The sequence below is a fragment of the Cibotium barometz genome, chromosome 1, assembly GCF_041138505.1.
Source record: "Cibotium barometz isolate CiBa-2024 chromosome 1, ASM4113850v1, whole genome shotgun sequence".
NCBI classification, from domain to species: domain Eukaryota; kingdom Viridiplantae; phylum Streptophyta; class Polypodiopsida; order Cyatheales; family Cibotiaceae; genus Cibotium; species Cibotium barometz.
Genome location: NC_141046.1, coordinates 12,399,371 through 12,412,428, shown reverse-complemented (window position 1 = coordinate 12,412,428; position 13,058 = coordinate 12,399,371).

Sequence of the window (13,058 nt, the reverse complement as noted above, 5' to 3'; positions counted from 1 at the left end):
ACACCGCTATGTACATTTGTGCGTCTCTCCATTCCTTTTTTTGTATGGGATCAGGCGAGGAGCTATGCGGTCTACTTGGATTTCATTGATCGATTTGGGACCCTTTACACATACTAGCTGTTAGATCACCGTAACAGCACTACGGGCGTTACCACCCAACAGGAGGGGACGGCCTTTGGCTCACCACCCAGCCATAGAGGAAGAATGAGGATTGCCCCTCATCCACCAGGCTATATAGTGTGTGGCCTGTCGTCCACACTAACCTGGCCGCCCATGACTCCGCATGGGCGTCCTCTCCCATTGAACCCCGGATGGCCACGTCCTCGGTGCTCCGGCCAAGGCGTTGACGCTAAAGCCCCGTTTGGCCATCCGGTCTGCCGCCGTCGGTCTCACAGGCGTTACAGCCTACGTGACATTACCCCCCTTAAGAAGAGTTTTCGAAACCTCTTGGAAATTGCACTACGGCGTTCCCAAGTAGCTGTCTCCTCATCCCTGCCTGTCCATTTAACAAGTACCTCTTGGTACACTTTATGTCGGGTTTGTCTGTCACGATACTCTAGAATAAGTACTCTTCCCAATTAGATTGCTTCTTACTAACATAAGAACGCAACATATCCTCTAGAATTTGGTTCTCTTTCAGTTTGACCATCAGACTCTGGATGATCTGCCGTACTCATACTCAGAGTAGTATCCAACTTTTTGAAGACTTCCCTCCAAAAATGACTGTTGAACTTTCTATCTCTATCCGACACTATATCAAGTTCCAGGTCAATAAACACGAACGTCTTAAGGTTGGAGGACTACTCCATCCGCTGGAGATTCCTCAGGGGAAATGGGAAAGCATTTCCATGGATTTCATTACCGGTTTACCTAAGACGAGTCGAGGGAATGACTCGGTGTGGGTGGTAGTGGACAGGTTAACTAAAATGGCAAAGTTTATCGCCACGAAGAAAACTGTTAAAACGCCAGACTTGGCAAAACTCTTTATTGAACATCTCTACAAGCTATATGGCCTGCCCACCGCATTGTAATGTCTTGTGTCATGATAGCTGTGAGGTCTTGGATCTCTCTAGCGGGATCATCAAACATGGAAGAGCGCTTTGCCACTGCCAACAAGAAAGTAGAACCATGAAGCAGCCATTAAATTGTTTTCAATCAAACAAAATAAGCTGTAGCAAAACTTGCTTTCGTTTACATCTCCAATAAGTTCAACAAGAAAAAAGCTGAACAGTAGCTCTAGCAATCAAAAAGATCAAACCATGCAAGACAACTACAGCATGCAAATGAGAAGGGTTAAGAGAAAAAACGTGTTCACTCTTGCTTTTCTTGTTTATAAAGAGCTCCCTCATGGGATCCTCAAAAAGGGTTGATGAATAAACTTACCTCCAAATGGATAATCATTCCTTAGCACATAAGTCTGGACGTCCTTAAACAAACTAGGCCAATAAAACTATCTTTTCACTAGTGCATAGGTCTTCTGAATCCCGGGATGACCCGCACTTGGACTATCATGACTTTCTTTAAGAATTTGGGCCCGAAAGTCATCAATAGTTGGTACACATACTCTACCCTTGTAGAGTAAGTACCCGTTCGTCAATGGAGTAATTAGCATATTTCTCCCCCCGACAAAGTTTATCACCCCCCTTTGAAGTCGTGGCAGTCAAAGGTGATGAAGGGCCTACATCAGAGCTCTTCGGCTCCAAACTATACCCGGAAGACACGGCTAGTCTCTCCGGACTAACTCTCGCTTCTGCATTGGTAAGTATCCTATGACATTTGTGATCTATTGCTCATCCTTTAGGTGAATGTGTAGAGTTCCCTCTTGGAGGTGTGGTAGTCCATAACATTTTTGGCGCCATTGCCGGGGAAATACCTTTGTTTCTTCCATCCTCTTGGAGTTTAAGCTCTCATTACATAGGATTCATTATTGCCCTTACATTATGGTAGTCCATTGTGTGGAAAATGAATGGATAAGATATGGATTCCCCTGAAACAGAAGTTCAAAATGAACTTTCCAATGTGCATTAGGAATTAACTGAAAATGGTATTGATTTTTATGCATAAAAGAACTTTTTTTATCAAAATAAGAGTTCACTTTAATCCTAAACAGTGAAGTTTTATCCTAAAACCACTCCACCACAAACATACACAACATCACAACCAACTTCTCACAATTTCTTACCACCTCTGCTATCTGGTCTCTGCGGACCACTGTGCACAGCTCCATGGAGGAAATAAGTGGTGTGGCGGGGACAGTACGGTCACCCTGCAGGGTAATGACTCTACCTCCATGCTCAAAACGTAGCGTATTATGTAGGTAACTCCGAGCTAGACTAGGGCCCAAGCCATACAGCCACTCCCTGCCTAGATATACGTCTGCTCTGGCTAAGTGCATGACTTGAAAGTCAAACGGAGCCTCGTAGTCTTGCATAGATAATGGGACCCCCAATACTACCGTATTCCATACCGTTTTGTCATACCCATTGCTAGGCCAACAGTATACTCATGATCGCTCTAGGTCTCAGTCATCCCCAACTTCTTGACTAACGAGTAGTTCAAGAAGTTGTGGCTAGCACCATCATCGATAAAAACTATGACTACGGCCACCTATGGTGCCATACATGCGCACCATGTCATGCGGACCTACAGTAGGTTGCCACATCGCTGGTGTCACTGAACAAGCGTGATGCTCATCACAATGACACACTGTCACCTCTCTAAACTCTGCGGAACTGAGAGGGAGTCTCTGCACGCACTGTATGCAACTGCCTAGAGGATTTACCATCTCTTTTGGGCTCCTTGCCACTCGTGCTGGCTTTAGGCTTTGGACACTCAGCCTTCGTGTGCCCTATATCGTTGCAATTAAAGCAGGATTTTCCTTTCGCGCTTTAATATACTGCTCTTTCTTTTGGATTTCGCTATCTCTTTTCTTCCTGGATGGTCACGGTTTTTTAGACCAATGACCACCCTGTCCTTCCTGGTCCATCCTATCCCCCTGCTTATCTCACTGCGGAACCCTTTTCTTTTAAGGCCTGACCTCCTCTTCTCACCACCCTCGGCCCTGCTCGAACCACCACGTGCACTATGGTGCTTGATGTCATCAAATATCTGCGCATACTTAATTGCCTCTGCTAAGTCTTTAGGCTGTAAGGGCTCTACGTACTCAAGGTAATCATCTTTGAGGCCTCTTTTAAAGCCTCGCAATGTCTGGAATACATCGATCCCCTTTAGCTTGAGTACTATCTCCCTATACTCTGAGATGTACTGAGTCAGGGATTTGTTCTCCATCGAGCACTTGTCCCATAACTCCCAGCTTCTCTCCACCTCATTAACAGGCAAAAACTCTTTTCAAAACATCGTTTCAAACTCCGTCCAAGTGGCAGGATGAGTTGTCAAACTCATCCACCACCACTTGTATGCTTTGTCGGTTAATGAGAGGCTAGCCTCTACGGGCTGAATCCGACTAGGCTGCTGTCGCAGCACGTGCAAATCTGACCACTTCGCTAGAAACATGTTGACCGAGTCCTTGTTTCTTTCCTTCTCCTCGCCACCAAAACTAGGCGGCTTCAAGTCTTTCAATAACGACGGAGCTGTCTCTACGGACGGCCCCACAGGTGCATCGGCCTGAACTCCTGCAACCACTGGTGAGGCTACGCTCACCCATGCCGCAGAAGCTCGTCTATCACGAGGAGTCGGAGTACTAGCCGAGGCGGCTGTCAGTGCATCTAACCGTGTGGAGATGCTCTGTAGCATCGTGACTAAGTCAGCCTGGACTTTACCCATATTGTTCAGTTTTGCATTAAGATATTTAAAAAGTCCACTAGAGAGCTCTGTCTCTGCCAGGACGTCAGCAGGGTCCAATAGGTCATAATCGTCGTCGTCATATTCCAAGAGGTCCTCCTCGGTCCCCTCGGCGACGTCGGTGTTCATGTCAAACACGAACCGGAGCTCTGATACCATTAAGACAATGTGTGGGAGAGAGAGAGAGCTTGAGTTCCTTGCAAGCAAACACACACACACACACACACACACACACACACACACACACACACAAGAGAGTGCAAGACACAAGAGAGAGACGGATGACTAAATTTTCTTCTATCTTCTTCTCTTCTCTATAACCATATAACTAAAAGATAAGATTGCATACATAAAGGGAAAGTACTCTTTTTAAACAGCATACAAAGTGAAAGGTCTATAGTGTGAACCAGAGAATATGAGCTGCGCTATAAGTATGCCATAACTCTAGCACTCCAAAGTGGCTGTCACACAGCCTGTCATCCACTTCTTTCCATTAGCTTTTATAGAATCCTTCGCTGGTGTATACCAACTACTGATCACACAACATCCTTTCTTACACACATACTGGGGATATAGCACACAACATCCTTGCTCACATGCATCTCACATGCATAATGGGGTTATAGCATCTATAACCTTTTTGCTTAGGGAATAAGAAATATACAATTTTTCTTCCTTGGGATCCAACTTACTTTTCACTCATCTAGCATATGTACATAAGCAATGCATGCAAACACTTTCAGTTGTGCTAAATCTAGTTCTCTAATATTAAACTTTCTTTATGCGTATGCCATTAAATGTTATAGTAGGCATCCTATCCATGAAATAAACTACAGTTGATCTACTTTAACAGCTTTTCTTTTATGCGTTATGCATTTAACTATTATAGTGGGCATCCTATTCATGAAATAAACTATAGTTGCTACTACTTTAACAACTTTTGCCATATGCATGTTTTTTATGTAAGCAACCCCATTTTGCTATGGGGTGTACCTGTATGTAAATTGCTTACTTCTTTATCCCATGCTCTCTCAAATAGTCGCTGGAGAAATATTCTTCCTCCCTGCCATCTAACCTTAGGCATTTTATGTGCATACATTTCTCTTTCTCTAATATAGCTTTAAAACTATGAAAGTGAGTAAATACTTCACTTTTCTCTTCCATGAAATACACCCACAATCTCCTAGCGTGGTCATCAAAGAAGGATATGTAATAATGGCATCCTTTGATTAATAATGTCTTTGTTGGTCTCTACACATCTAAATGCACCACATTCAAAGGTCTTTGACTTATATTCCTTTATCGTGCAAAAATACATGCTTGGCTTGACACACTTCACATACTCTATGCATTCCATCCATTTTGAACTTTGGCAAAACCTATAACAATACCTTGGGCCTGTATATTCTTCAGCCCGCCATAGCTAATTATTGACTTGTCCAATGCATTTATGCCAAATATCAATGTTAAGAAATAACACCTATATACCATGTGCAAACATTATAGTCTCTTCACTTTAGGCATTCTTACATCCAACGTACTATTCTGCCAATTCTATTTTTCTTTGCAACAAGCAGCACGAGTTATTGAAATCTTCCATATAGCATCCATGAGGATTACAAACCCTAATCGATTCATTTTCCTTATAGAAAACTCGGTTCTTTGCTATATTTGGCACATGAAGCGAATCAGCAAAGTACTTCATTTGCCATCCTACATAGATAAAGGGACTTTCCCAACTTGCCCAATAGGGTACATTGTATCATCACATGTTTCTACATAACTTCAATTTTCTAAATCCCTTAATTCTCTAAATTTATCATGGTTAGTCATATGGTAGTCAACATACAATACATCACTTGAGTTTTGATACATCTACAATCATGAAACTAAGCATATCTACATCATAAAAAGTTCCTCACTTCTACCTTCAACCTTCCTGCTATGCCTTCTATTTTGATGTCCCTCACTAGCAGCTACCTATAGAGATTTTCTTGTAAGTCAAAGGGAAAGAGATAGAATTACGGTTACCCATGTACCGCTTCTTGTTGATCTCATTACAAAAACCAATGCTCCGATACCATGAGAAATGGTTCACCTGCATCCTAGAGACTAAGCTTACCACCTGTCTCTCTACATGGTATAGTACTAAGCTTATAGTCTTCAAGACCAAATCGTGTAAGCAATCACTCTATGTACTTGGATTATAATATCACAATACCATCATCAAGCTACATAAATTGTAGCCCAAATAACAATGCAACTATCCCAAATCTATCATTTTAAATGAGAGATTTAAAACGAGCCCAAATCTCTCATTTTAAACGAGAGATTTAAAATGAGCCCAAATATCTCATTTTAAATGAGAGATATTATAAGTTCATGACGCATTATGATGTAGATTGGCGCTGTTGAATAGATTTAAAATTCCAATAGGTTAAGAATTAATAATGGCACTATTGTTAAATAAATTAATAACACATTAGCATGCAGATTGGCATGCACTGTTGGCTACTAACCAATACATAGGCCGAAATCTACCCGTGCGACCAGGCCATTGGTGGTGGAAGCGAGTTGGTAGAAGCAATTCTCCACAGCTTGCCATTGGATTGTAGCATCCACTGCGGCTTTATTGATGAAACGGAGGCCCTCAAGGGCGAACTCTGCATTGGACTTACATCTGGTGTGAGGAATGCCTTCTGCGAGTGATTAGAAAAGAACCGAATTGCATGGAAGAAGGCACACAGGAACTGGAAGAATAACCTTCATTTGAGGAGCTATTTCTTGCTCGTTCTGTCTTGCCCTCAGCGCTCAGCTTGTGCCTGCAAGCCCTCGTCCACCACCCCACTCTTGCCCAGCGCGAGCCTAAATCTCTCATTTTAAATGAAACATGTAATTTGGCCTTAAGGCTTAAATCTTCTCCTCATTAGGGCCTGTGAGCAACATGTCATCACCATATAAAACAATAACAAAAAACAATCTTTAATGCTCTTTACATAAAGGGTACTCTCAGTTGGGGACTGTTGCAAAACCCTTTGCAACCAAGTATGAGTTTATCTTCGCATACCATGCTCTAGGAGCCTAATGAAGGCCATATAAATATTTTCTTAAAATCAAGTTCCTCTTTATTGTGCATATACTAGCAATGAGAGCATGATTCACAAAAGAATAAGATGCATGATAAGAACTTGCATGTGTTCTGCTCGTAGGTAAAGGAGTAGCTAAGTTACTATCTCACAATGTCTACATAACCATTTTGGCATACTATTGGATGCTTGTACGACTGCCCTTTCCTCATCTATTGCATCATCCATAATTTCCTCATCAATATAGGTTGATCTATGGGCTAAAATTTGAGTTGATTTTCAGCTAATATGGGTTGATTTGCACCACCTTTTTGAGCATTCATTTTGCTTCACGTATGGCTACTCGACATTATTATACAAAGCTAGGAGTGTATCAAAGATGTTCTATGAGCATAAATTTTGTTTTTTCTTGCATAAAAGCATGGGATAAACTGAGTTCTTAACAAAGACATATCTACTCACAAAAATCCGCTTTGTGGCTAAATGGTAGAGTTTATACCCCTTGCTTTATGAGTTGTATCCCATAAAAATACATTTTACCGCCTTATCATCTAGCTTGTTGCGTTGTTGCTCAAGCACAAGAGCATAAGAAAGATAACCAAAAACACGTAAATGAGCCACATAGGGCTTCCTACCATTCCTAGCTTCATAAGGGGTTAATTGTCTACAAGACCTCGGTGTGGTATCTGTTTAGCACATAAATGGCACATATAACTGCCTCTAACCAAAAAACATGAGGTGAATCCTAGCCTTTAATCATGCAATGTGCCATCTCCACCATGAGAGATTTTTTCTTCCTCTCAGCCACACCATTTTGTTGAGGTGTATAAGGTACCATGCATATTGATGTTTTATACCTCTTTTAGCCATATATACATGTAACTCCTTTGACATATACTCCCCCCCCTGATCTATACGAATGGTGCCAACTTTACATACAAACACATTTTTTCTCATAGAAACAAAGTGTCTAAAGCGTGTAAAAACCTCTGACTACTAGCGAGGTATGCCTAGAGTAGTCATCAATAAAAGTCACAAAGTAGAGATATCCCCCGATCGAAAGTGTTCTCATATGGGACCACGTACATCAATATGTATAAGCTATAATTTTTGGATAGCCCTAACTAATTCATTTTTTGGGAATGATGACTGTTAATATCTTGTCTAAAATGTACCCCTCACATACATGTTTGAAAGGGGCCTCAAGGTTTGGCAACTTTAATACCATTTCTTACCCTTTAAGATGCAACAAACTACCAAAATTCAAGTGATCAAAGCGGGCATGCCATAGCTCTACATCACTCATAACACGTGTGGCGATAAGTAAACAAGCATTATGTGCCAATATCTCATACCTGTCCAACATGTAAAGCCCATGGTTTAGAGTACCAATTAGCACACTAATATCTCCATCACTCCAGTCTCATGAACTGTACACCTATTGTCTCAACAAATATGACCACTAGGCTTGCCCTAGCAATGGCACACACTAAGAGCATGTTCTTTTCTATGCCTCGCATAAACAAGACTTATGAGAGAGTGATTGTCCCACCATTTGTAGTAGTGAGAACAACCTCACCAACTCCTTTTACTAGATACAAGGAGTTGTTTGCACATATGATTGCTCATCTTTGAGGAGTAGAATCAAGTAAGGAAAATAAATCACATTGAGAAGAAATGTGCTTTCTAGCACCACACACATATGCTAACTCACATCAAGAAGTGGCGCTTGCTAGCACCATTTTATCAAAGTACCGCACACATGCTGATCTGCCACACTAACATGCATATAGCATGGACATAAGGATCATAACTACAGTGTACAAAAATCCTGTGCATAGTTTGTTGACTCCTCCTTTTCAGTACTTGACAACCATGCTTGAATCTTTCTTCTTCTCATTCTCTACCCTATTTCTACACTCATCTCACTAATGTAATGGCCTAGCTTCCGATAGTAGTTGCATTTTCCTTTCTTTATTAAACTTATTACCCTCATTCTCGGTATCCTTTCTTCAAAAATTTACTGATATTCTGCCCTTTAGCTTACAGCCACCTTGAGAAAAGGCTTTACCTATACCTTTTTCACTGGCAACAAATGCATGATCTCCCACACGCATACTAGATCAATTTTTTTGAGATTGTTGTTCTTGCAAGAGCACTACAACCAAATCATCAAAAGTAAGGGCATTGGGCTTACCCTTCATCATTGGCCAAAGTGTAGATGCAAAACCCTAGTATGACTCTAATATAGAGCTATAAGAATAGTAGACACCAAAGTGTAGATGCAAAACCCTAGTATGAATCCAATAAAGCTATAAGAATAGTAAACACCAAAGAATTTTCCATATATGCCTTATCAATACATTTCAGCTATTCCTTGAGATCTTTAATCTTTGTGAGGAACTCATCCATTAAAATCTCCCCTCTCACATACTCAAACTCTAACTCCTTGTGCAAGTAAGCCACTCAGACCTCGTTAGGTACCCGATAAAGCATAGCAAGTGTATCCCAAGCATGCTTTACAATGTTGCATGAGCGAATATGAGAAATAACGCTCTTTTTCACTGAAAGTGCCACTAATACATGTGCCTATGCATCGGAGGAGCGGAGGTGGATGTCGTAGGTACATCAAAACTCGTATCACCATCCAAAGTACATGTACTATGCTTTTGTTCTAGCCAGATAGGGCATATCTTAATGCCAATCAACAACATTTTAAATCCCTTTGGCAACACCAATACATAGCACATCGTATAGGACCACAATGGGTAGTTGGTCCCATCAAGCTTATCCTTAATGGAAAGTATTCCAAACACATCACAGCCTACCATTTAGCCCATTTAGCTTTTAAATAACTATTCTCTCACATAGAATGCAAATATCCTAACAACCTACAGCAGAGGTACTGTCAATGCCCATTGAGTGCAACCAATATACTACTCTGCCAATAGATCACTCATGATGATGGAAACCTACAAAGTGTATAAAAAATCATAGAGTGTATAGGTGGAAATAATACTTAGTAAGGAATGGAAAAATTGACGATAATTTTGATGATACTGTTGAAGCTGAGCTTGAAGATGCGATATCAAAGATGATGACAGCCCTTTCTACACACCAAATGTTGATTCTGCTATGAAGAATACCCAAAATCAAACAAAAATAGTTAGAACTAATGCTCCCCTAGGATGCTTGCAAAAATCATATAATCTGCAAATGAGCCCCAAAACACGCCCGAAACATGCAACAAATTTGTTAGCATAGTTAACAATACCTTCTTCTCCACCTAAGAGAATAGCTCAATCTTAGACAATCAAAAGAGCAACTCTAGGAGAAGATGACAAAGGGGTGAGAGCTAAGAGAACCTGCTCTGTAATAATTATTGGAGTGGAGATCAAAGTAACAACACACATATAGATGCAACAAGCAAGAAGAGATAGATGGAAGCACAACATTCAAAGTAGACTGATAAGAATGAGTGAAGTGCAAGTGAAGGGACCTGATAAGGTCACTTACCCACACTCATAAGAGTGCATACATATGCTCCAGGGAAAAACCTCATAAAGACGAAAAAAGTACCCCGACCCATTATTAGCCTACGTCCACACATCACTACCATATAAATGGCTACATAGATCAGTTTCCCACTACTTCGTTTAGGCCTCATGTGAGAAGGTCTATCTCCACAAGGAGTTTCCTTTGGGATAAGTGATCGTGGGTAATGCAAAAGTGGCTTCTTCCATGGAGGAGATGAGTCACTAGCTACCCCTAGTTCAAAGTCAATATTAGCTCCCAAAAGAGATGCTGCACTAAGGAGATTATCTCCATTCCATCTAGTCTTGTTGTAAAACTTGTTCCAAGCTTTTATGGAAGAGTGTCTAGTCTTCCAAACTTGTTCCAAGCTTTTATGGAAGAGTGTCTAGTCTTCCAAACTTTGTTCCAAAATTCTACGGAAGAGTGTCCATGGGTCGTGCAAACCTTGTTCCACGCTTTTATGGAAGCGTATCCATGCCAAGATATGAATCCAATCCTCATAGTTGTAACGCTCTCGAAGAGGCTTATAATCTTGATTATCATCTTCATTATCCAACAACTTATTACAACGTTTGTAAATTTTGACCAAATTGGTTCACACAGTTGTGTCGTCAAACTTATTGTTGAGAATGCCTCAATCAAAGTAGTTTGGACGATTGTGTCATCGAACCCATTGGCAAGAATGCCTTGACCCATGGCATGTATTTTCCATGTTTTTAAATGCAAACCAAATCAATTTGGATGGTTGTGTTGTTAAACTCATTTGGCGAGAATGCCTCGACCAAATCAGTTCTCGAACGATTGTATCACCAAACTCTGTTTACTGAGAATGCCTTCACCCATTGGATAAGTCTTCCCTGTTTTTAAGCCTACTTTCAAGAACTCTTTACCTTTGCGTATGTAAATGTGATTAGTTTCCCAACCATGAACTAGCCTTGTGTTTGGAATATACGAAGGCCTTTTGAGGACAATAGTATCTGACCCTCTTCTTTGGAAATCCATCACGTCAAATGAAACTTATCATAAAGGTTAAAGTAACCATAAATATTTACACAATTTATTCCTCTTTTTAATTATATATGTATAGATATAATCACTAGGCCAACAAAACTTTAAAATGGCACAACCTCTATTACTAGTCTTAAGCAACTATGTACGTGGAGTCTGTAGACTTTCCCTACTTGACATTAAGGTAAGTTCGCATAATATGTTCCAGTGCCTCTTACAACAAAGAATAAGTGCCACTTTGAGTGGGTAAGATTGTAAAGCACCTTATGGTAGGTCAGGCGGGTGAAACCATGTTAACCTATAGAGTGGTTTAACAAGATCTTTGTAAATATATTAATGAAACTTTATAATGTCATGTAAGGGTTATAGAGTACTTCATGAATTTTAAGATATAATTGCATACCCATGTGTTTGTACCATTCTAAACTAACCTGGATTATATTTAATATATGGTGGGCACTCATGGAAGGAAATATAAAGTTCTAAGAAATCTTCCCTATCCTCCAAAATGGTAGAGTCTTATAGTACTCTACACTAAGATAAAAAAGTGAGTACTATTGAATGAAGGGTAAAAAATGATAAATAGCTATAGGGTCAAAAAGTTATAGGTCAGCATGGGTTAGAAATTGTGGAGTCTTATAGTACTGTACACTAAGATCGAAAACTGGATGAAGGGTAGTATAGGTTAGCATGAAAAATATACATAATTATTGTAGGATTAGCATACCTCTTCGTATTTTACCCTATTTTAAGGCTATATCCTTAGGGGTTAGGTCCTCGGCAATGTTAAAGTTAAATTGTACAAGTGAGAGGGTTAGTGAAGCAAAGTACAAGGAGAAGGAGGTTTGTGGAGGGGTATTTACCCCTTCCTCAATAGCTCAGGCACACATTTAAGAAATAATTATAAACATACTAATCACCTATTAAACAAGAGATAGAAGGAAATGAACAAATATATTGTAGGGATTATGCGATGGCTATCCATGTGGAGCTTCCCCAAAGGGTGGCTTTCCAACTATATTTGATGTAGCGAGCTCATCTTGTAGCTCCCATAGTTGTCACCTACCGTGTTGGTTGTAGCTCTCCAAGGTCATACCCCTCATAGCTAAGCAGCCAAAATAATGGAAACAAGTATCTGTGCAAACCACACTCTCACTCGCTCAACTTTTCATTCTTATTATAGTAGTTGAGTTATCTTTTATACACAATGCCCAACACCTCGACTTGGGCTATTGGGCTTACTCTAAACTGTGTATATGTGTGTCCTAGGCTTACTAATTTACATCCCATTGATGTTGGCATTACATTTAACTTGTTCACCCCTTATTTACATTAGTATGAGGGCATTAGAGCAAAAAAGAAGAAGAAGATATACATTAAATGCTAAAACATTACTCAACCGGCTAATTTACAAAGTGATGTTAAATGAAAGATTTTAAGATGGCAAATCACTTAAATACTCCGTTTTCCTTTTAAAAAAATTTGGTGGGACCCATCAGAGTCATCCACCCCGTTAATCACCATAATGGGGTCAATTGTGTGTGTGTGTGTGTGTGTGTGTGTGTGTGTGTGTGTGTGTGTGAGAGAGAGAGAGAGAGAGAGAGAGAGAGAGAGAGAGAGAGAGAGAGA